The 26,009-nt window shown below is 38.8% G+C and overlaps 1 long non-coding RNA gene, 1 other non-coding gene and 1 pseudogene across 3 annotated transcripts; 2 read left to right on the top strand and 1 right to left on the bottom strand.

The window, feature by feature from the left end:
- The first annotated feature begins 11,651 nt into the window (after positions 1-11,651).
- Positions 11,652-24,655, top strand: LOC138188886 (uncharacterized). Of its 2 annotated transcripts, XR_011175730.1 has the most exons (5): positions 11,819-11,856; positions 18,599-18,716; positions 20,898-21,116; positions 22,309-22,596; positions 22,860-24,655. It is a non-coding gene; the product is annotated as an uncharacterized LOC138188886 (long non-coding RNA). The 2 variants fall into 2 exon arrangements; XR_011175728.1 differs by lacking the exon at positions 18,599-18,716 and having other exon boundaries at positions 11,652-12,047.
- LOC138190086 (uncharacterized) lies at positions 17,320-17,435 on the top strand (annotated as a pseudogene).
- LOC138190079 (5S ribosomal RNA) lies at positions 17,613-17,731 on the bottom strand. Its single transcript, XR_011176196.1, has one exon. It is a non-coding gene; the product is annotated as a 5S ribosomal RNA (ribosomal RNA).
- Positions 24,656-26,009: the final 1,354 nt, after the last annotated feature.

Genomic DNA, 26,009 nt, shown 5'->3' with positions numbered 1-26,009 from the left:
CGGCATTAGTATTTGGTGGGATAAAGATGACCTTAGCCATTAGTTACAAAGTGAGTAATTAGTTACTAGCCGAGTCAGAACCTGTTAGTTTGTACTTCGAAATGGGTATTCATCCGAATGTAACATTGGATTTCATCAAGACTGACGGAATAAAATTAATCTTTCGCTTTTTCCAAATGTTTTTTACTAAATCTAATAAACTATACTTTTAGCTATTGAGGATTTCTCATATATTATAGTTACACGTTCGCTTATTACAAGACTATAAAAATAGATATTACAAAAAGAAAGAGCAGTTCAGTGTTATAGAATTAATCTGGCCATCAACAGATTTAAGTTATAAATATATTTAAGCTATAAAAAATTACAAAATCGTATATGTATAATACATAGTTTTCGAAGTTATTCTGCCTTCGATGTTTGCTATTTATTTAGAAAGCATCGGGGCAGCGATTCAATGAGCTGGACGCGTAGAAACAGCTGCATCCCGCATAGAAACTAGCCCGAAGGCGCATCCTCGGAAAGTTATATCGACGCTTATGGTGAATCGCATGACCACGTGCGAGAGAGAATCGACTGTCAGGGTAAACTTTCACCCTTGCGCTCGTGGTAGTTGTGTTTCTACCGTGTGTACACACCACAATGCTTAACCTATGACTTTGCATCGCGGAATCTTCTTCCCTCTTTCTCCCTTTCTCTCAACGGCCTCGCGTGTATACTTGACCCGGTGCCAGACTCTTCACCGAAACGTGCACGCTAGCTTATTAATCACGTTCTTGATATTTTCCGTTACTCTGGATGTAACCGAGTGCTGAAACGATATATCTGTTCGCGATTTTTCATCCATTTCTTTTCCCCGTTTTCATCGAAGAATGATTTTTTCTTCGCATAATATTAAAAGTGTGGTCGTTACATACACTTTGATGGAATTTTACAATGTTCGGTGTTTCATGCAGATGCTCGTATCCGCATGAAATATGCCACGTTGTTCGTTCTTTCGCGCTAATTCTTGCACAAGGTCGATTTCGTTAAGATAAAGACTTTGCATGTCGTAATCTATTGTTGCAGTATTACGTAGCCACTTTTGCAAATTCATTGTTTTGAATATGGTAGAGAAGTGTCCAGGTGCTTGTAAGCGGTGTATTTGCGTAAATTAATGTAACTGTAAAATTGCGTTACTAATATTTCATACTTTTTCTCGGTCTAGCAACCTTGAATTCTATTTCACGAATTCACAAATATGAACGTAATATCGGCATAGCCGTTCGTTTCCAATAATCTGTCGCATTATTTGTTGCTTAATATTATCAAATTTTATCTTTTCGCCTGCGTTTTTTCGTCTATCTAGTTCTGCGGAATAGGAACTCTAAGATCGTAAAACAGACGATAAGTCGCTATTCTTATTGTTTCATATGGAACCAAGTCAATAAAGTTATTTCTTATATGCACTTGTACTGTTGCTGTGATATTCGAAGTTCGCATAGGAGGAATAATAAAAAATTTAGAGAAACGTAGAGGAAAGGATATAAACGACGTAAGAACAATTAAAAATGCAGATTGTAGCTCGAAACAGCGGAATCTAAATGTTTTACATGGGACACGATCCTTGACCTATGCAAAGTATTGAAAGCACTGGCATTTCTGTAGCTTTAGAAAACGACACTGTCGTGCAATTTACTTTTCTTTGAAAGGCTGACCTTCAACCTTCTCTGTACGGGGTAACTTGCATGCTACGAGAGATTGGCTACAATGTTGTTCCACTTGAACGAATCGTCCTGTTAGGTGGTGTATAATGATGATCCTGCTGTGGCCATAAATTTCGCTACCTTAAATACTATTATGTGAATCATCACCAGATATGTATATCATATAATATATGTAACATGTAAATCATTTTTCCACATTCCTTGGATAGAAATAATTACGTGTCTCTTAACGACTTCAGAAATTGTGTAAAACCGTTCATCGATTCAGGTACTGAAACATTCATTTTTATATCGATTATTTTATCGATCCTAACCGTTTCCCATTAGTTATAAATATTCGACGCTATTTATATTACTCATCTTTTATATCAAATACATCATTTTTAATACATAGTACTTCCACATAGAACTACTGCAACACAATTTCTTCTGAACGTTCCACTTTAGCTTTTTAACGCTACAAATTCCTTCTAGTGTTTCTCTTGCTGGTCTTGAATCAACTGTCGCGAGGAACACTAAAAGACAACAAAACAGCGCAACCGTCACTTTCTAAGCGAAGTGCAAGCGTGCAAATGCAAACACTTGACTCATTTTCTCATTTTCAACGTTTTTTCTGATAATAAAAATACAAATTAAGGAGCTAGTAGAAACAGCTGATTTCTCAGAACCACTTTAATATTTATAAAAGGAATGAACTCACCTTGCATGTATTACTTACACGCAATTAATTCCGCTGCGTTTTTTCTACTATTTTCGAGCCAGTTTGTATTTCTTTAACATTGAAAAATATCTCGCAAATTTGTCAACAGAATATAGAAAACTTATTATCATGGTTATCTTAAATTATATCCAGTTTAGTTATTATTTTAAATATTTTCTTAAAATAGCACGAATCTTTCTCGTTTACTAAAATGAAGGCAAGAGTGAAATTTAAAAATTCAAGGCACGCAGCAGGATTCAAATTTAAATGACATCGAAAGTTTAAAAATGATACGAGAAATCTTAATAATTTAAATTCTTCTTTATGGAAGTAAAGTAGTCAAGCAATTTTTTACGTAATCCACGAACGATGATGATAAATCTGCTCGCAGGCTCGCAACAAACAGAATCAGAAGGATCACATCGACGGAACTGAATATTTCATTTCTGCGTCGGCGCAATCTTAATAATGCATCCCGTATTACGTTTCATACGGCAATAAATACACGGCCTCTGTGCTTTATCCGACGCAGCCGCGCGTTTTTCTCTGCTTTGTCGCGTCGCTCGACTCACCGCAAAAGGTTATTGGGAACTGGTTTTAGAGTTTCCAGTTAAGTCATCAGAGTAACATTTTAGAGCCTTCAATAGCACCGATGGCGGCAGTTGCTCGGCAATCTCCAGTCGTTTTACCCGTTTTCACAGTACCACAAATGCGTGTACGTTTTTTTCTCCTCGTTGTACTCAAAATTGGTTCTCGTCGAGGGTTTTGTTTTACTTTGATCCATTTATATCAGGACTGATTCAGAATCACTGAATTCTTTTATCAATTACATTGTTGTCTAATCCGTAAAATGATCACGAGATCGTGAATATTCACAAGATTACTCGTATACTTGAGTATGTTTTTTATCAAAAAAATATAATGATACAATGCTTTAATTAAAATACAATGTTTTAATTAAGAGAATTTATGTATTAAAAAACATACTTAATTTATGTACCTGATATGCGAGTCTCGTATATATTTCGTGGCTGAAACTTTGTATCGAAATAAATATTTGCACAGCAGAAGCTGAAACAAATTTCTCTCTCGTCTAGTTCTCCGTTCCCGGAACTAAAATGATTCGTGGTTAACCTTTTGAATCCGTACGTAACACGGGCATACATTAAATATTCAAAAGGAAATACATTCTTCCTTTCTATATTCTGCGTTCAGTGGGGAACAATTTTACAGATTTTTTATCGTTGAGTCAAACAAAAGAAATTCATCAAGACAATATATAACTCGTTTATTGTGCTAAATGTAGTGTCGCCATAAAACATTTAATTACGTTACTTCGATACAAAACAAATACATGTTTATTTATTTTTAAAATAAAATTAAATCTACCAGACTCAAAATTCAGTCATGATAGCGTTAATTTTCCTTCGTAACTTCCAAGGATTAATTAGTCATACATTTATACTTAATTATTTAAATTCATTGTACGTAAATTTCAAATCAATATGCTGTGACATTATGTACAATTAAGTATATTAGATTACATAAATTCCTCGGTCGAATTTAGTTTCGCGAGATATTCACGACGCTTCTGCGCGGATCGAACATAGGCGAGCGTGCCCAGACATAATTCAAGAAACCGACAGTCGACCGATCGCGGTGGAAATAAATCTATCAGGCGTGTATACGACGATTCGATCGTGCAAATCAGCGCCAAAGGGACGCACGATCGAGGAATAAGTTATGTCTTTAATGACTGCGTTACCTGGTAAAAGTACCCGATTTGTTTTGACACCGTGCACGATATGGTCGACACGCGGTTCGTACCGTGCTCGTACAATATTGCAACCTACATTTCACGCCATTTCCCGACATCGCTCGATAACTCATTGCGCGATTTATACCATATCGGTGCACGATAACCGGTAGCACTGCAGTCGTGCTTGAAAATTGTCGCTGCAAATGTGTTTCTTACGTTCTACATCTTTTAAGTTAACACAGTGAAATCGATATTTCGTGAAGAGGCAATTTGTGTGGAGAGATTACTTTTATTGATACGAGTGCTTTTAAAAGAGCAAAGATTTCAGATAACATAGAAAATTCTCTGATATCTGTACCATACGATATTTGCGAAATTTAGATTTGCATTTAAAAAAAAAACCACGAGATACTGAATCACAGAGTTTCATACGTTATTATCTATACTGATATAAACCTGATGTGTATTGCAAAAAAATAATTTAAATTGCTTCATATATATCGAAGATATTGATACACCAGACAGAGATTTAAAGTGAATTGACCTCGGCTTCATATGGCGCTACAATATTATGGAATCGATTTAAGCGCTTGTAAAGACCATTTAGATTCAGATTTTTATCATCTCAGGGCTTCTTGACAAATTCACTTCTATCAATTTTAATATCAAAAGAGATTGCTATCTGAACAATGTTTTCAACATAGAATAGGTTATGTTTGCGCAGTTAAATCCACGTAACATGAAAATACATTTGTGCAGCACCTGCGTATAGACAGATATAAATCCTTCGTGTCTGCCACTAAGATTTTTATCGCCTATTCGTCCCCGTGGATACAATGGGCAAGTTACGCGTCGATGGAACATGGCGCTTGTGACACAATTCCACGATCAATGCGTGCCGATGCATTGTCGGCCGATTGTCGCTATCAGCCGCCACAGAATGCAAACGCATTTTTCCTCCGTTAGTCCTATACAAGAAAATAGGAACAAATAATCGAAGCGTACGTACTGTTATCGACCAACAATTCCATATTATCGACCAGAAACGACGACGACCAGCAAAGAAACGAACAAACAGACAGAAACACAGTAAATTTCGATTCTATCTACAGAATTTACGCTACTTTATTCCGTACCAAGTTTCTTTCGATAATACGTAAGACCCTCGAATTACGAGGTAATGACTCTGTTTGACTTTTACGTAATGATCGTTCAACTTCACGACTGTTGTATTCTCGTTTCGCTGTTTTTCAGTTCGGATAAACCTGCCTTCGGTTTTTCCCACCCGCCAATTTCTTTCCCTTCACTATGAAATTACAGGGAACACAGATAAATGTAGTTAGAAATTGCTACTTAGATATTTACGTATGAACTGTTCATAGGCAAAAGTGCCTAACCCCACTTTTTAAAGTTTTAATGCCAAAGCAATTAATTGATGATTATCTTGTATAATTTCATCAATCTTCCTTACTATTCGTTTTTGCGTAGAAAACCAATTTGTCAAATAAGCGGCTGGTATAATCAATGGCGCGCGTTAAACTTTCACACAGAACTCTGGTAAAATGACGGTGCAGGTAGATTTACTCTGTTTTATTCGCTGGTGCAAAACCTGCAACGAGGAGGTAATGTCGCGAAATAATGAATAATCCTTGGTTCAAGTAAAAATAAAATGCGCGATGCGCGAGAAGTGTATTACGCATGCGCATACGTAAGCTCTCCAGCGACTGCGCATGCGCCAATGCCACTGCGCACAAGTTAAGTACTTTCTTGCGTCAATCGTGAAGTAAGCTTACGACGACACTAGGAAATGGGTAACGACAGAGCGCACAGCTACATTCTTTTTCCCTTCTGTGTAAGTTCGCCATGCTGTAACACTGTGGAATGTGCTTATACCTGCGCCCGTTTTCAGGACACAAGTGCCGAGAACGTGCGCGACGTTAGTTACGAGTTGCATAATGTTTCGCGCTTCTGGCTTTCGCGAAACGAACGAGAGGAGTCATTGTTCGAATAAAGAATGTTTACCGGCTTCACTGATAAAATATCACGTAACTAACGTTCGCGTTAAATGCGCACGGTAGAAAGTCAATTAGAGACTGAAGAATAAGGAAAAAATGAATTAATTTTAGCTCTCATTCTAGATAAGAAGTATAAAGGAAGAAAGTTGCAATTACTAAGACGAAAATAGGTTTACAATCGATATAATCACTAACTGTTAACCGACAGCGGTAAAAAAAAATTGGATTGAATTAATTACTCTACGAAGCACATTTTGATATTGTCTCAGTATACCGATCAATTCCTTGTATCCAAAACAATGCCTGCGTAGTATATTTTTCTTCGTTTAAAGTTATCCACATATAAAAGTCCAAAGAAGTGAATTGAATTTTTATTGCAATTTTTTACAAAACTTTTAACTGGTCTATGTTCACGTAACATTTTTTATTTGATTATGTCCATAGAATTTACAGACAAAATTTGAATCTTAAATCCTGGAATACCCTGTATAAATAGAAAGATGGACAGAACTTATGCAGTAAATCTGACACGATGTTATTTAAGTAAGAAATAAACATTCGTTAAAAATTTGAAACATTCCAAATCACAAATCAGAAGCGTGTAATAGAATTCCACATTTAGTTTTGCATCGAACAAACGAGCAAGCTTGGAAACTGTTTACACGCATATTCGAAATTACAGTCGTGCCGCTCGACGTGCCTCTATTACAAAATGTAGACATCAGTCGGCTGTAAGAATGGTCACCTGGGATACGAGCCGGCGAGACGCTTTGCTGGTGAACCATAACGCCGGACGGTGCATGTTGCTGCTGAACGAAAGCATAACGGCCGCTCTATCTCGAATAGAGTCGCGCTTCTATAAAACGACCTCTGTATGGGAAAGTGCAAGGACGTCGCGTCGTTACGACTGAAGCCACGTAGACATCCTCGGTCGTGTTTTACTCGTTGTAGCAATTTGATGTCGTAAAGATGTTTATTCTTTCCCATCTTCTTCATGTACTTGTTATTTTTTAATGTTTTTACTTTTATATTCTTTACATTGAATGTCGTAGTTACCTGCATTAAAAGCTTGTAAAAAAGATAATGATTATTATTGAGCTTCCCGAACGTTTCGAGAATTGAAAGAACAAAAGAATATTGAGACCCGATAGATAATGGCGCTAAGGATGCTCTTCATCGTGGTGAAAGTGAGAATGAACGTAGATTTCAACAACAACGTTATTCGTTTGAAACGGTTACGAAATGGTTCAGGTCCTGCGAGATACAACTCTCGTTTAAAGGACATAGTATTTTAAAAGAAGAAAATAGATTTGAATCTTGAATTTGAGCATTATATATTTTTTTCATTTTTTTTCATTCACGTCTTCTGCTTAAAAAGTTATTCAACTAAAAGCATCCTTGTAATATTTTCGCCTTTTTCTTCCTGTAACTTCCTGATTCAATACTTCTCACTCTTTTTGTTTTCTTTTTTTTTTTACATTTGACCCTTGACGTACTCTGACCTACGTCGCCACGCTTGCATATTGCAAGAATATCCATCGACGAAGGTTAACCGGATCAGTTTCGCGACCGTGGATAGCCTCTTTTCGCGACAACCGTTTCGAGGATGACAACTGTGTACACTACGACAATATTACCTCGGAAGTCAGGTATCTCGGTGACGGAACAGCGTTCGAAAGTACGTATTGTGGATTATTTATCGAAAGCCCGCACGATTTCCGGCTGGTGAAACGACGTCGAGCCTTTTTTGGCAAAGATTGCAAGCGTACAATGTCGATCGTGATCCGAACTCTTTTTGCGCTTGTTACGAAAGACTGCGCTGCTTCGGTTGACGGCCTTCCATGTTGCCCGGAGTAATTTAGTGCCGTTTTATGGCTCGAGATGAGTCAGAATCGAAGGACGTGGTCTTTTTAATTTGTCTGGGAGTATGGAGTTTTTATCGCGTGTAGGTAGAATAATATACGGGAAAATTTGTAATACGTTAATACCAAATGATACCATGTAAAATTAGAGATCATTTAAAAAGAAAGTTTTTCAATTATTTAAAAAATAGAGAGTAAGTATATATAATATAAGTATGTCATTGTAGTTTGAGAATGCTGCATAATTTCAAAGTTTCTGAAAAACTTAAAATAAAAAGTGAATAAAAAAGTGTTTAAATAGTAGTAAACAGTATCAAAGTTTCAGTCTTGCTAACTCAATAAAATACTGTCGTCTAGCATTACATGTACATAAAGTTATCTAATTATACATCAATCCGTACTGCCACTAGGTAATTTTTACTGCAGTAGCCAGCAGTAAACATATTCAGCACAAAACAAAGCACGTCTTAATCCGAATCACCAAAAGCGCCGTAATCAGATCTTAAATTGATTCCATAACAGTAAACCAGTATTTAATAAATAAGATCTCCTTAACTACCATTTCCATTAAAGTCGAATATAATGTCGCATTAACAAACCGTGATTTAAGAAGTTAATAAAGTAGACTTATCAGAAACGGCAAAGAAACGCATGAAGACTGGGCAAACAATCGCCACGCGAGCATCATCTAAACGCAACTGGTCGTCTCGGTGAAGGGTTAGCCAGGCTCGACGCCGGGTATCAAGGACGTGAGAGAGCTCAGCATGAATGACCCTGCTGAATGAAGGCAGCGACGGTGAAGAGGACGATTCCGGGGACGCGTGGAACGAAGATGAATGCCGCGCCTCTCAAGATTGATTCCCCTCATTAGAGCGGGTTCGCGCGGATAATTAAGCTCGCATTACGATCTTGTAATAAACCGCGGCGGCGAGTGGCGGCAGTATATAAGTAGTCCGGACACGCGTCTAACAGGAACACCCGTAAAATGTGTCGGAAGGAAGGTGTAGGGGAGAGAGAGGGTATGGATTTTATCGTTGAGGAGCGGGCTACGCGCATTAAAAGCACGTTATCTCCTTTTTTAGAGCATGCGCGAGTAGGGTGCGAGCACCACTATGGAAAATCCGCGCCGGCACACGATCGGATTGGATCGTTTCAAGGTCGAATCGCTGGCACTTGCGGCCATCGACGATTATAAATCGAACAGAAATCCGTATTTACTGCGTGCACGGTGTCACGATGATCGTCGTCGGGACCAGAGACGACTGCGGCCTATCTCTATCCTTCTTAAGTACGAAGCTTTATGGCATCGATACCACAGCCCAGGTCTTATACCTACGTAACATTCCCTTTCCGGTAATTTTACAAATCACCGATGCTATTTCAGGAACGGTTTTTCCGCCCGAGAACGTTAATAGCGCATTATTTATAAAGCAATCGGCCAATTAATATCTCTCCACCCCTTGGTTGGCTTGATCCCTCCGTTAGCTATTTCTTATCCCTTCTCTCGATTCTGCCCTTCCTCTTCAATTCTCCCGAGGCATCGGGCGTCATCGTTATAACGTTCGGTTTTAATATCGAAGCCAGAGGAAAGGTCGTGAATGCTCGTAGTGCTGGGTGGTCCCATTGTGAGACGGCGGAGAAGCTAAAGTGGATTTTAAACGTCCGCCGGGCATAAAGAAGTACAGAAATTTACGTTCGTCGGCGTCCTCCTCCTCCTCTTCCTCCTCTTCCTCCTCCTTCTCCTCTTTCTCGTCCTCCTGCTCCTTTTCCTTTTCCTCGTCGTCGTCATCGTCCTCGTCTACGTCGTCGTCGCCTCCTCTGCTCTCATCGTCGCTCTGGCCACGGAAAGAATGCCGTGATGATATACCAGTTTCGTAACCGTCTCCGGTGCGTAGCCAGCTCCCCCGGCAAGAAGCGAACCCTCCTTCAGGAATCCGCCGGCATTAGCGCTTTTTTCGAGGCCGTTTTTACGGGGCGTCATTGCCGATCCGCGCAGCCGGCGTACACCCGATGACACTCGTTTCCAGCGTGCCGATACACGCCGCCAGCCAGAGGACAGAGGACTACTAGCTTCGGGGGAAGAGTGCAGTGAAGAACGGCGAAGCAGCAGACGCGACAGCAGAAGAAGGAAGAAGAAAGAGAAGGAGGAGAGTAGGGACCGGTGTGTACTCGTTGCGTCGGCATGCTTCCTCGATACCGGGAAACCTAACTAATAATTCCGACCGGCTTCGTTGTTCTCCTTCTCCTCGTGATCATCCGCGGCATGGTTCTCTTCCTCCTCGTAATCATTACGGTTATCATTATTTCAGGTGCAACGACGAAGGACGAGGTTGAGAAGCGAGCACCGAGTGTGGCAGAGGATAAAGGAGACGGTAGGAGGAAGAGAGACCTCCCAGCTACCTCAGGGCTCTCGAACGTTCAACGACGAAGGGAGAACTCGCTTCTCACTCCAGGCGATTCTTTCCATTTGCCCCGGTGTTTAGCGGCCACGGTGCGAGAGAGCGAGCTTTTTGTCCACGTACAACTTTGTTTCTTCGCTTCCTTAGACTTCTTCGACGAGGCATCCTCCTGCTGCTTCTCCCTCTCCTTCTCTTCCTCCTCCTCCATCTTTTGCTCTTCTTCGCACGCAGCATGGAGAATCGGCACGGACTCTTAAGATCGATGCGTTTGCAGCCACGGCTAAACGCATGTCGCCTCGAGACGCTAGCTGTGTTATTAAGCGGCGAGAAAAAATCATAATGCCGGCAGAAACGGAAGCAGAATCACGGCTCTTTTCGTTTCCAGATCGGCCGGATCAATGGTCGTCTGGAATGTCATGTATTACAATAATTACCTATCGCTAATCACTTAGACCATGGCCTGTTCGTCGCGCCGATGAACATTTTCGCGGGGGACAGCAATTTCCGCTTTCTAATTTTTGCTTCTTTTGATGGCATATCGCGTGTCCGCTCCGCGAAACGACTCCTAAATGGCGTGTACACGCTTTATAAACGCCTACCGGGAAACGAACTGTGTGTTTTGCCGCACGATTGCTGTAGAAATGGGATGGGGTTAAGGGTGTTTGAAAAGAAGATTTGTGTTGAGTTATGAGCTATAGATCGGAGTTATACTCTCTCCGTCTCTCTGTTGAATACAGTTATTATATATAATTATTTAATTTCCTAAGCCGATAGGCGTGGGCTAAGTATGAGAAATAAATAATAACGATAAGTATGATATTTAATTACATAGTAATTAGAATTCAATATCACAATTTAATGGTGTATAAACTTTTTTGCGAAGATGTTATTTTAAGCTTCGCATTTTAAGCAACTGTCTAACGTTCTCTGTTTCTCGCATTTTATTTTCTTATCATGTAACGTGTATTTTATTTGAAATATGATGGAATTCCAAACTTCGTGATCATGAATTCCGTCTATATACAAGATAAACAAGAAATAGCACGTTCCTTAAATTATATCATTGTACGTTAAATCATAACTGTTAACGTTCGCATAGTATCAAATGTCATATTTTAAGTCATATTTGTCCAGGTAAAGTAATATCGTAAAAGAGTTTGATTAGAGATCGGTTGAAAATAGAAAAAACGTCGTCCTTCTGTGGTTCGTTTACATTTAAGAGCGCCTATGTGACTAAAGTCACCTAGTTCTTGCAGAGGTATGAGAAAAACGATAAACAACGTTAGAGCAGAAGGACGGTTTTGGTTTTCAAGGAGGGGTGACCGAGAGGTCAGAGTATGCGAGTCGAAAAGTGAGTGTGAGAGTCAGAGTTGATCGAGGCATCGAAGAGTAGAGTTGAGAGAGTTGATCGAGTTGTCAGTGTTGTAGAGTTGTTAGAGTTGCTAGAGAGAGAGAGAGAGTGAGTGTTAGATTCGTTGTGACGAGAGTTGCCAAATAACTGTAAAGTTATTTGAGATAGATACGAGTATCGCATTTAGTTTCAGTTAAACAAACATCGTTTTCTGTCCAATCAATACCTGTATATTCAAATCATTATTAATAAATTGTAAGTAATCGGGGAAAAATTTATATTTTCATTTCCACGATACTACAGTAATAATTTCAATTTCTATATGAAAGTAACGAGCTGTAACGAAGACAACAGGGAGAAACCTCAATAACTAATTAACTTTTTTATCAAAATTCGCTCACGATTCTCTGTCTTCTCCCTGAAAGGTGGAAGATATCGAGTGTTCTTAACCGAGTGATGTTAATTCGATGTTAGGGATTGTAGAAAGACGCTTGATCGGCAAAATCGGTGTGTGGTTGAATAGGTTCACGCGATGTGTCGTGTCGGGCATTAAAACCCTTTTCTCTGTGAGGCTCGTCGCAAAAGGACTATCGAAAGGGAAAGTATGGAGCAATAAGTTTTAAACTAGAAAATATAGAGCTGCAGAACGTTTTGCTGGTGTGGAGTCGGAGAGGAACGGTTCATTAAAGAGTTTTGTCGGAAAAACGACCCGCATCGACGCCTGACGTTGAAAAACAGCACAGGAAATTGCAATGATTTGTACTGGAGGCGCTCCGTTAGCGGTAATAGTGCCAATAAGTGCTTCTGGGAATAAAGCAATTTATCCTATATCGACGTAATATGTTTGTATAAAGGTACGTCGAACGCTGCTCACCGTGGATAAATCGCAGTTGCCTCCGAAACGAAATTTCCTCCGCCGACCTGTTTCATATCACGCACTTAAGAATTTATTTCCTCGTCTTTTTTCGGTTATTATACGTGACTTGTTACGTGGTTCTTTTTATAGGAAAATAAAATCTCTCGTTCTAAGCATTATGAAGACATTAGGCGTTAATGTAGTGTTTAATGCAAGATGAGACATTGATTGATAACGCTTAAATCGTAAATCAGTGTCCTTGAAGGAGATGAATGGTTTTTATAAATTTTTATTGGACCTTCTAATAGGAACCTTTCTTCCTTTTAATGAGAAGCGCTTGTTGCTTCTACCTGTCTTATACGTTCGGTGTTCAATACTGCATTTGCCTATGAAGAAAAAAAATTTGAAGAAGAACATTTTTTCTTTTTTACGTATTTAACGCTGCAACAATTGCTGGATATGCTTAAATTATCATGTCAATTATTTTTGTTTCTTTGCTTGAACTTAAGCAGATCGAGGATTCTGTGCTTGTTAACATCGTCTTTGATATACGGTTTCAGTTTGTGCTCGATGCCACGTGTGCAATACTTCGAGCAGGATAAAATAAAGTAGCCCGTTGTGAAAATTTTGTTCGACAAGCTTCTTTGTCTCTAACCATTAAAATAGTGGCTACTAAACATTATTACTGTTTCCAATAGTTACAAACAACATCACGATGGCATTATCGCGGTAAAACGATACTAAAACGAAACTGACATGCGTTGGAGTTTCACTCGCGATAACCCCCAAGTGTAAAATTCTACGCACGACCACAATTTATCAATTTCCTCCCTAAGAACGTCGCGCGATCATCTGCACGCACAACGTTCCAAAGATTCATCAAAATGAATCATCACACACGCGTGACTCTTCAACGATTACCATAACGAGCCCTCGTGGAAATGGTGCGCACTTGCACGCCAGTTTGCTTTTCTCCAACCAATTTATGCTTCGACACGTAATTGGGGCCGAGGTGCACACGGAAATCCGACCTTGAACGATCTCACCGACCGAACCAGAACAAGGGGGATACGGGATAAGGTGTGGAGAAGGGGAGGAGAATACAGGGACGAAGGGAGTCCTGACGAAATCGAGCGTGACCACGAGGGATGCACTACCGATCGATGAATCGGCCTGGTAAAAAATTCGAGCGCGATGTAAAGTTGAACGGACGTCTGGTTTTTGCCCGGGGAACCGCTGGCCGCACGAAAATCGTCGGAAGCTGTCTGCCAACAGCCACCATCTCTCTCCGTCTTTCCCACGATCCATTACGCGGGTCGTGACGATCCTCGACCACGCTCCAACGATTGATCAGCCTTGACATTGAACGTTGCAAAAAGGTTCTGCTTGCAGACTTTCTGCTTTTCTAGAATCCCATCGAACGATTTATGGAAATATCGAATAGCTGTGATTAGTCGTCGTTCTGCTTTCTCGAATTGATTAATTTTAATTCACGTTTGCCGGAATTTTGTTTAGTATTTTGTAAAGTAGAATAAGTAATGCTTGTGTTTCTTTATTTAAGCTGAAAATTGAAATTAATACGAAAAGAATGCTGTTGGCTAATTTCCAAAAAATGGCTATTCGTGTATATCCTGCTAATATTGGACTGAATACTAGAAGTACAGAAATAAAGTTACGATGGTCGAACAACTTCAAAATAGTTCAGGCCTACTTGCGAGCTACTAACAAAGAGCATCTCTGACAAGTTTTTTACAAATAGTTAAAACGAATTGAATAAGAGATGCAATATGTTCCAGGGAAGAATTAACTAATAAATTAATTAATTTGACGCGAGTTTCCTTTTCGGTTCGCTAAATAACCTAATTGAATAATTTAATTAATTCCATCAATGTGCTGGACATTGGCAACTTGCCAATAGTTATTCCAGTACCAGTCATCAATGATCCTCGTAGCAATGATTCTATGGATTGCAAAATCCATATGTAAATAATTTATTAAGCCCAAAGTATCATATTGATTACAGGTAATACCAACAGGTTAATTCGTTGTTTAACAGCTTAGTCGTAGCTATAGTCAGTGAACACCGCTGAATGCTTCTTCCGTTCTAAGGCTCGACCAAATCGAACGATTTCTCAAATCTCAATGAATCGACCCGATTAATAATTGGGCGAAGAGAAAGGCCAGCGAAAATATCGAACGTTCATCAGGTTTCGCGTTTTCTTCGGCGGCCGCGGCAGGCTTCCTCCTTCCCAGAAGGCTCGGAACTGCCTGTTCACGATGTTCGTTGCGGTCACACCTACATCGGGTAAGCAACGGGGACCACACAAATTGGCAATAGTGACCGGTACCGGACCGATCTTCGTTCCCGAGCACGGTCCCGCTTCTTTTACACCATCCCCGACTAATTCGCCGCCGTAGAACGACCTTTACATAGCCTACACCTTTATGCAACAAAAACACACTGCGAGATGACTTTCGAAACATCAGAGGCCTGGCGCCCGCTCGACCTCGATCGACCGGTCGGCCACTGCATCCTCTTCGTCTCGATCTCTTTTTAGAAATTACATGCTCTTTATCTAATACGGTCGTACCTCTGTAATTCGAAAATCTCTAGAAATCAAATCATTTTATTTCGAGTTGTTTCTCAGGTATTTCGATGTGTTAATTTGCTTGTACAACTTGAATTCAAAGTCTAACTTCTGCGAGTCGAAATTTGTTTCTAGGTTTTTAATCGTTATTATTTAATTTGTACTTTGTGTCTTTGTCAGAGTTTCATCACTGCATCCTCTGCACACAACTCGAAATAATAGAAAATAGAACCTCGCTATTCGTAAGAACAAACTATAAATAGGTACTTTTAGAAGTTGTTAGGTGCAATTGATTATCTTGCTTGTTTTCTTGGAACTTCATCGAACTCAATTGGCTGCTGGGACAACTATCATCTTCGTCGTATTTTCAAAGCATCACACAATTGCAAAATAATTTAGGAGTTTAATACACTGTAGTTTTACGTGTTAAAGTTGAGATCAAACACTAAACGACCCACTTATCTTGTGCTTCGATGTAAATATATACTTCTGAAAGGAAACGAAGAATTTCAAGTTCGCGCGATCTTTCGATACAGTTTGCAAAGGAATATTCCACATGGCACTACACAATTTTGTTACTTCTTAATCGACCATAAAATAAAACAAAATTCTCTTTAAGAACACCTTTAAACAATTAAAACAGTACAAAATTTTTGTACACAATCTAAACATGTTTCAAATAATATCCGAAATCGAGGCAACAATCTCCAGTGATATTTCTACATGTACTTCGAAAACAAAACTTCGATCATTCGCGTGCGATGACATCGACCATCGCCAAAACGAACCGAAAAGGCGACTCAAGTCGATTCGCAATCAATCGACACCTCGATAAAAGAATGTAACCATTGACGAAAAACACGTGCTCCGAATAAACTTCGATGGTTGCTCGAGCGGCATACGAAATTTCAGTATTGTCATCGGCCATTCCCATCTCTTATAAATAGCGTTCCTTGTGGCGCCGCGAATCCCCGACTTCCAAAGCTGTCCGCTTAAATCACGATCTGACGACAACGTGTGCGTATTATGCGCCCAGCGAAATCTTCACGAATGAGAATTAAGAATATTCGCGGCGCGGCGCGGCGGCGTAACACGTCATACACGTTGCACGTGCCGCTCCCATAAGAATTCCGATTAAGATGCGAATGGAAACGAATTTACGAGACGATTCCTGCGAAAGGTTTACAGCCCTCTTCGTTGGAATGAAACAAGGGGAATGGTAGGTTAGGAGTTAGGCTATAGTGGTTACAGTAGATATGTATACATACATAGTACAGTAGACATGATTAAGAAATCAATTATACAGGGTCATTGGTAACTGGTGGTACAAGCGGAAAGGAGGTGATTTTACACGAAAAAAGAAGTCGAAAATATAGAATAAAAATTTTTCGTTTGATGCTTTGTTTTCGAGAAAATCGACTTTGAATTTTCGCTCGGTACGCGTGCACTTTTACCACGTCTCGTTATAACGGATCTCACTGTAGATCGTTGTATCGATGGAAAAATTAAAAAAAAAAAGAAAATTTTTTATTCTATATTTTCACCTTCTTCCCGCTTGTACCACCAGTTACCAATGAACCTGTATAATGTGACGAACTTTGGTGAACTCTGTTGAAGTGATATTTTCACTTCTAGGAAAACTCTACGTTTTCTCTAGTGTTTAGTTTTCTTAGTCTTCGAAGCCATTGAGTATTGTTGTAGTTCTAAATCCATTTGAAGGGCCTCTCAGTCTCATAGCCTTTTCTAGGAACATGCGATACATAGATGGTGCAGCGGGGTATAGATAGGCCAGTTTTTGTAATTATATAAATACCCATAGGTCCATGTTTTCGAGGCTTTGTTGTAATGTAACGCTGCCAGAGTGCGGATCTGGATTAGCATACACTTTACTTATACTTACTTAAATATGTTCTATTACGCATTCATCTACGTGTTCCCCTCTATTCTATCGAGATAAATCTCAAGGGGTCGTTTAAATATATTTTATTAAAAACCTGAAATTATTGTTTCTATTATGTCGTTAAATAATCAATTAATAAATTATATTGGAGAACAATATGGTATAATAAGATCTATGTTTCCAGTCAATGCTCAAACCGCGTTGGAAGCACTCGTTCTCGTCCGATCACGAAAGTTAAGCAGCGCTGAGCACGGATAGTACTTAGGTAATTCGCTTGGGAATTCCGTGTGGTATTGGCTTTTTCTTTTTAGTTTTCTTTCAATTCTTTTTTTCTCCTTCATAACTTCTGGCCAAATACATCGCATTAAAAATTAGAAATATATTTTTAATATGAGAACTGTTATGTCCGTACTTGCTGTTATGTATATAAGAGTTTATAGAGAAGAATAAAAAGAATTGAAACAAAATTTTAAAAAAGCCAACACCACACGGAGTTCCCAAGCGGTCACCCATCTAAGTACTATCCGTGCCCAGCGTTGCTTAACTTTCGTGATCGGACGAGAACGAGTGATTTCAACGCGGTTTGAGCGTTGGCTGAAAACTAAGTTCTTATTATGTCGTATTCTAGTACAATATAATCTATAAATTGACAATTATTTATGTATTTCAAAAGATTATTTCAAATTTTAATATAAAGATATATATTCATTTCGTAGTAGCTCGTTTAGAACAATTTTTATTTTGCACTTTTATATTATGTCTTAATAAATTGTAGATAGTTATTAGCACTTTGTAATAATATTATACAATGTATAAAAATTTCAAGACCTGATATTAATATTCTCGCGATATTGGTTTCCCAGGATAGTGTAGCTGTTGCACTTGTACTTTGCGTCAACATTTTGTCGATATTGCAGCTTACCTCTTTTACAGAAGAGGCAGTGAAAAATGCAAATACAGCAGCTACACGATTGTTCCTGAAAAACCAATATCGTGACATCTCACCGCCGCGGGAACTTGAAATCTAAAATTAGATATTAATATTGTTTCAACAAAAATGATTAATTCAAACGTAATATGTATACAAGTCCAAGTATTATTTCATTAATTATAATATTACACAACGTGAATTACAGTGAATTTATTTATTTGATGTATTTATTTACAGTAATTGAAAAGAATTTAATGTAGTAATGTACATACAACTAAAACAACTAAATTTGTACAACTACTCAACTTCTGACTGACAACTCACCACTCACAACTCATGACCACCTTCAACTCACTCCAACTAATGATTAACAACTAACGAGTAACTTCTGACTGCAACTAACTCACTTTCTACACCAAAGCTTCCTTTTATCCCACAGTTTTCGGTACTCCTCCCACGCACATGTGTTTTATAGCTGTTGATGATCCACGATGGTCACGTACACCCTTTCAATCATTTACTGTCCTAAAGGGCCACAGGTATGTGACGTCAATCCACATCAGAAGCCAGATGAGCGCAGGTACTCAACGGGTACTCTCAATAACCTCAAGGACCCACCAGAAACTTAAACTTTTAGTTTATTAATCCTGTAAGTGTTATTGGTTTATGGATGGTCCTTGGAACAGTCCTTAGGTTTATTATGCGTTCATACAAATTACGGGGGAAAAACGGGTATTTACTTAACGGGGAAGCTGGTTTGAACAATGTCACCTACGAGCTACGTTGGTAGGAGGCTTCCTCCTCCTATCTTTATTTATTAACGTGGGCAGTTATAACCAATTGGCATCGCGGATCGTTACCCTCACTTTTCTTAGCGAAAAGTGTGAACAACGAATCCGCGTTGTTAATTCAAAGGACACACCCACACCGAGCTTTCCTCCGTAATAATACGAGAACACCTCGACACTGAAACTACAAATTGTCATCAGTCAACATCTCTCAGATCAGTCGCGTAAACTGTGCTTATAAACTTGTGTTATTTAATAAAGTTCGATAGAAAAGAAACAGAAAGTTGAGTTACGGCTCAATCTTCTTGTCTTTAAAACCTAAGCCTTAATTTTACGTGACAGGTACATTGTTGGACCACATGGCCCATTGGGATTTCCTATCTTCCCGCCCCGTCAGCACTTCCACTTTTTTATTTCAACTGTAGTTCATCGGAATTTTCCCAAATGGTTTCTCCACGACACTATACACTATCAATATTTATTTCTAGTATTAATTAAAACTTCAATCAATTTCAATCCCCGCTGTGGGTAGCCACCCACATGTTATATTATTATACCACTAAGCTATAATATTTTACCAAATGTCTTACTGGACAAATTGTAAAATTTAAATAAATCAATCAATTTTATTTTTTATAAAATATAATATTGCATATATATAGTATTGAGTGTGAAAAGCTTCTTTTAATTGTTTCGGGAAAAGCTATTTGTTTCTAAAAATAGAAGAGATATCCTACTCCTATGCTTATTGTACATACGTGAATAAAACCCACTGCCAACCAGCAACGGTCTATCTTTATAAAAGAAATGCACCGATCATATTCGTTTTCTATACGAGAAAAGTGTGAAAACGAAATGGAAAGGGGCATTCCATACCAGTGGTGTGCGTAGCTGTTAAAAATCGAAAGTGGATTTCCGCGCGTAACCGGTCACCGTCCGAAGAGAAAGAACGTGGCGTTCGATACGGAAGGAGCACGTGCAGCTTGCATGTGCACGCGACCGACAGAATATCCACATATATCGTTACCTTTGATCATCCACGATTAGAAACCACCGATTCGTATACGGAAGTTGCTATCACTGTATCTTAGTTCGTTTTCCTCGCAAAGCAATGGTTTTTGACCCTTCACTTTGTTATGCTTGATAGTCTCCACAGCTTTAACTACTGTTTGTGAAACAGTATTAAGTTATCATGTTAATGGTCAGAAGCTCCACCTTCTTATTGTTAAATTTAATTTCTGCTATTTATATTGCAAACACGCGGCAAAGTAGTAAAGATGATCTCTTCCCCAAACAGTTTACAAATCCAAACGACTTATGAAGTTTAATAAATTTTTGTCTTGGTCCGCTCTACCATAAAGTAGAGATCGGGGTTAAATTGATTTTGTGTTAGGGTGATTTTCTGTCGCGGTTTTATTAGAGTATATCGCGTAGAAGCACATAAATTCAGAGGCACAAAAATTTCAAAGGAATCTTAATTGCTTCGATAGAACTACTTACCGTTGTGTAAAAATAAAACTAAAATAAAACAAGCAAGGTAACGTGCATTTCAGATGAATACATTTCCCTCGTTATCTTAAATAACGCAATCCTCGCCTTTCTATTTATATCCCTTTTCAGTAAACGCGAAGCGGAACCAACACAACCATTAATAATCCTTGCCTAAATAAAAATTATTTAACAACGTACAAACATTCGATACTAAATAAATCGAACAACGAAACAAAGTTAAATTCCTGTAAACCAACATAGAGCTACATATAATGAACGTCTCAACGACTTCAGTGACCCAACATTCCTTCACCCTTTCAATGGCACAACAACGATCGACAGCAGTCAAAAGGATAATGTTTCAGTAACTGCAACTTGTCACGTCACCGTTTAATCCCTTCAATCGCTTACGCTCGATACGTTCGTCCGGGCTATGATTAATGCAATGCGACGTGTCAATTATATTCGACGATCGACAAGTAGAATCGCGGCACCGTCGATTTCGTAGAAAACCAGCGAGATTCACTCAGCCGTAATGACTTCGTTTACAGGCCGTCGCATGAAATACCACGTCCATCATCATCCCCGCGGAAGAACAAAGAAAGTGGACGGCGTAAAGACTCTTGGTGTCTCGAGAGCCGACGTGTTCGACCCTCGATTAACACTTTTCAATTGGTTGCCTTTCACGTGTGGAAACGGTTCACGGGCAAATAGAAGAAAAGAGAAGAGAGAAACAGACAGGGCCTGCCGGCATGAAATTGCAATAAAAGGTATAATAGAAAAATGTGCTCGTTCTCCTTGAAGGGTGCCGCGTGCAGCGCGAAACGAATTGACATTCAAACGAAGTAGCGGCTCTCCCGATTTGAAAGTAGACACCTGTATGCTCGAGGGCCCTGGCTCGCGCATAAACATGCCTCCGCGGTGAGAATAAATCTGAATTCGATTTGCCACGAATTTACGACGATATTGTCGCCGAGCAGTGAGAAACGGTGCGAACCCAGAGATTAATATCGTCGCGTCCCGGCGAGTCGTGTTTGCGTAAATTTCCCGTTATGTTTGCACTCGCGAACCCTGACAAAAATTCGCGGGATCCACGTCCTGCGATATCTCACGTCGGATATCGATGCATACGGGGTAACAGTGAGATTTATTCAGAATCGTGAGCGAGGTAACACGTTGAGTTTGACCCTTTCGAATTTCGATGAAATTCATATTTCCGCTGAAAAGAGGTGGAAATTGTATTGACTTAATTTTAAATTTACAAAGAAAGCAATCCTCGTCCATGCTCATCTTTCTTTAGGAAAACCAAAGATTATTTTACCATCTTTAATTTCTATTTAATATATCTCAATACTTTTCAAACAAGACGTTCATCGTATTATATTACATAATTTTTACGAGTGCATCTGTAATTATATCGCAGACAGATTATGTGCCATATACGAAACATTTTTACGAGTGTTAAGTAAAGCCTTGGATAACAAATTGTGCCTCATTTAATACGGTGATTATACCGTTTTATTCTTCAACTTAAACGGCGCAACTTAATATCATGTACGATATATCAACCACAAAGTTGCTGCTTTGATATGTTAAATGATACTAAAACGTATCATCCAATACATCCCGAGTTATTACCGAAAACAAAGCTAAGAAGCAGCCATACGAAGAAACTCGTTAGGAACGATATATATATATACGTATAACTCGATGATATTTCCGTTCAAATATATCATTTACCAGAAATTTTTCGAATGATTACCGGCATTATTTATTAGATAACCGCACGATCTCGCTCTTAAGCGTTTCCTCCGCAATTTCTCTGCTCCGCTATATCGATAGCTCCATACATATAATCATATATCCACCATGATGCTCTTATAAAATACAGACATGGAGATTTATAATAATAAAGAGTAGAATTTTTCTTTATTTATCTGCATTTTTTCTTATTTTTTTCAGATCAAAGAGACAGACGATAACACGTCATGAAGTTCCAATCTCGCCGCGTCTCTGCTTCTCTCGGATCAATTACAATCCACCTAAATGGTAGATTCCACTCGGCCCAATAAAGGCGTATTGCAATTAGTACCGACTGTATTTCCATCCACCGATGCTCCTCCCGGTCCATCTGTTATTGCCGATGCATTATGATAGCGCCGAGAGACCGTGAGAGATGCTGAAGAGCAATGTACAGTCGCTACAAGTAAATTCCAACGTAAGTACAAGCAACGAGCATCGAATCCGAAGGTAAGTCGACCGTTCGATCTCTTTCATGCTTCTGCCCAATGTACGAAGACTCTTAACTTTCACGTCGACTGTTCTTCGATACGTTGGCTTTATTACAAAACCAAATGTTTAGTCGAGAGTAGACCGTGTTGAATTTCTTCTTGTTGCTTAGTTCTTGTTCTGAAAAAGACAATTATGTTGATTGTGCGCGAGAACCGAATCGAAGCACGATCTCTGGATTGACGTTTAACAAGTCGTTTATTATGTTTCACGATGTTTTACAGCGACGAAGACGCGATACGTTTCGACAATTACAAACTACGATGACTTGAGACAGCGAAACCGTGAGACAACGTGGTTCGCACAGAATAACGGAAACTTTTCTGTATAGCGAAATTGTATACTTGAAATAAACTTGCTTTGTTGTTCTGCTTATTCTGACCGTTTCCTAGAGAGAAGACATTTGGTATGCTATTGATTAGTTGAATCATTATAATAGAAATTTGTTGATATAGTAAGATGGGATTATCCGAATCACCTAAGCTTCGACATTAAAAAATTTGATCTTGAACTTCGTACAGAATAATCAAATTTGCTTACTATTATTATTAGTTATTATTATTTATTAATATTATTATTTCTATTATAAATCATTATTTCTGTATTAATTAGTCTTTGATATAATAATGGTGGAATATGAAAATACCGTGTTCTTTAGGTTCAACCATCTTAGGTTCTTTAGGACCATTTATATCAGCTTCCCCGAAAGCTGTATCATTCAACATTGCAAAACATCCCTTTCTTATAACAATCCTTTGAACAAACATCGTGTCCGGTCCATTCCCCTTTCTTCAACACCCTCTCTCGTAATAAGCTTCACGAACGTCAATAAGACATCCAAAAATTTCCATCCGTCTCCACAACCCATGTGCGCTAAATGCACGTTCAATCCGACGACGGCCACTTACAAGCGTAACTCGTAACTTAGCATCGCGTTAGGTCGACTTTACAACCTGACGGAGGAGCTCTGAGAGCACGGTGCACCGTTTTACGTTCTCTTCCTCTGCATCCCCGTTTCATCGTCCGTTCGAACGGGGAGGGAGAAATTAACAAGTTACCGGCGTACGAGAGACTGGCGCGCGCGTAATTACGTTCGTTACGTCGCGTTACGTACGTTTACTCTGGCCGACATATCGTTAAGCCAGCCCGGCGATTCCGTCGAACGATGGAAAAAGAGCCGCAGAAGAAAGGAAACGCGAGGCAGAAAACGCGACGATGGTAGCGAGGAACGAACTGGAACATCCGCCGTCTTCCCTTCGTATCGCCGCGTTCTCCGAGGAATTTTTACGACTCGAACTCGACGGTCGTTCGAGCTAGGATAGCAGCCCGGCTTCTTCTTCAAGCAGAGTGCCAGCACGGGGGCCACTTGCAGCCCTTTACTACTTTCACGTTTAAGCGGCTATTAGCGGCGATTTTCGCGACGGCAGCCTCCTCTCTCGGCCCACACTGTGCACAACCCACCTTCCCACCATTATTACCTTCCCTGCCAGGGAATCTATCCCTGGCAACTCTTTGTTCGCGCGCCCGTTACAACTTTGTGCCACTTTTAATCCCCTGCTTCCTGATTCCTTGGGCTTCCTTCACAGGATGGATCTATTAAGAACTATGATCGCGTGATATGATACGCAAAGCGACAGTATTACGATGGTTTTATAGCATCGCGATAGTATTTGAATATCTATCGTGTGAGATTTGTATGAATATATTGCGTTGCATTAAATTTTTAGAATATTGTAATGAGTACGATTATCATAATTGTCATTAAAATGATAGAATTTGAAAGCAACTTGATAATGCATATACAAGTTAACGAACGTTTATTAGAGATATATTATAAATTATCGTTATGTGTGCAAGCTTCCAATTTACATATATACATTGGATCGATAAACAGCATATAGTGTGATAAAAAGTACTTATAACTAATGATATTTCTCTCAAAAGTAGAAAATTATTATTATTACATATTAATTAATATTTAAATAAATTTGGAAACGAGGGGAAAAATTGTTATATAAATATAAATTTTTATTTAAGTATATCTTATAAAGTACATTGACTCTATAATAATTAATAATTTCTTCGTATATTTCTAGTCCAAGTCTCAGGTTGTTATCTATGTATTCCCCAAATACTATCAACTCCTTTGTTCCAACGCCCGAAACATAATTATTCTAGCCATTGACTGTTTTTACGACTTCGTTATATCGTGACCCACACTATACATCGCTGAAACGACGCCTTGATGAAGAAGGGTTTCTTTGAAGACACCGATTTTTCGGATACCTTCCCATTCCACGTTCTCTGGTTCTAGTTCACGGTATGTAATTGCAGTTAATGAGATCGAGAGAAGACGGCTTTTATTGGTCGACGAGTGATTTACGTGGTTTGAAAGGCGGTTTGATGGGGTACAGGTTTGATTATAGGGGTTGGTTAGGAAAGAGCAGAGGAAATGGTTTGCTTGGTGAGACATGTTTATTATCTTTGAGGCCCGTGGATTGTTAGTGAAAAAGATTGTTCAAAGACTGTTCTCATTTACACGTATAAAATAAAATTGTTGTTCCTTTTAATATCACGTTGGAAATCCATTTGTAATTATCTTTGCACTTATTCCAGGACGTTATAACGAGCTGTTCCATTTTTTATTCCTCTTTTTTTCTTTTTTTCTTCTTTAGCTATTTTCAAAGATAAACTAAATGAGCATGAAAACCTGAACTTGTTTGAAGGGGATATTATTTTAAGGAAATTATGTTTTTCAACCATTTAACTCTACTTTTACTTATTTTCATGGTTGAAGGGCATACTATTCTGCGGAATGACGTTAACGAGATTGCATAAGCGTAGTATGCGGGATTAATATTAATATTCTTCGCGCGAGACGTTCAAATGTATGAATAATATTTGGAAACATGTAAGTTTTGTAATAAATTTAATATACACCTTCATTTAACACTATGCTGCAAATATTAATATCGCGTAAGAATTCCATATCAGTAACGATTTGTTGAAGTAATTGCTCATTGAAAATTAATCTGTCAAGTTGAATATTCGAACATAACATCACTCAATTTCTTTGTAATGTTTATCTTCAAAAAATAACAATTAAAAAGAACGAATGAATGAACATTTAAATCAATCTCTTGCCCAAAAGTATTTCAATTTGTGAACTTCCTTATTAATTCTATGGTAACAGACTAGTTCGGAATATAATTTCTCCATAAATACATTAACATCCGCTGTCTACTACTCGTTTAAATGATGCTGTTTTATTCCTTGAGATTTACTCCAGGAATATAACACATATATTTTCCCTGGAAATCATAGATTGAACTATACTACACCATTTAATTTTACATTTAATTTTTTCTCTGACG

Source organism: Bombus flavifrons, chromosome 2 (assembly GCF_040668555.2).
Source record: "Bombus flavifrons isolate JBK064 chromosome 2, iyBomFlav1_principal, whole genome shotgun sequence".
Lineage (NCBI taxonomy): Eukaryota > Metazoa > Arthropoda > Insecta > Hymenoptera > Apidae > Bombus > Bombus flavifrons.
Note: the sequence above shows the minus strand (reverse complement) of the source record. Positions and strands in the feature narration are given on the sequence as shown.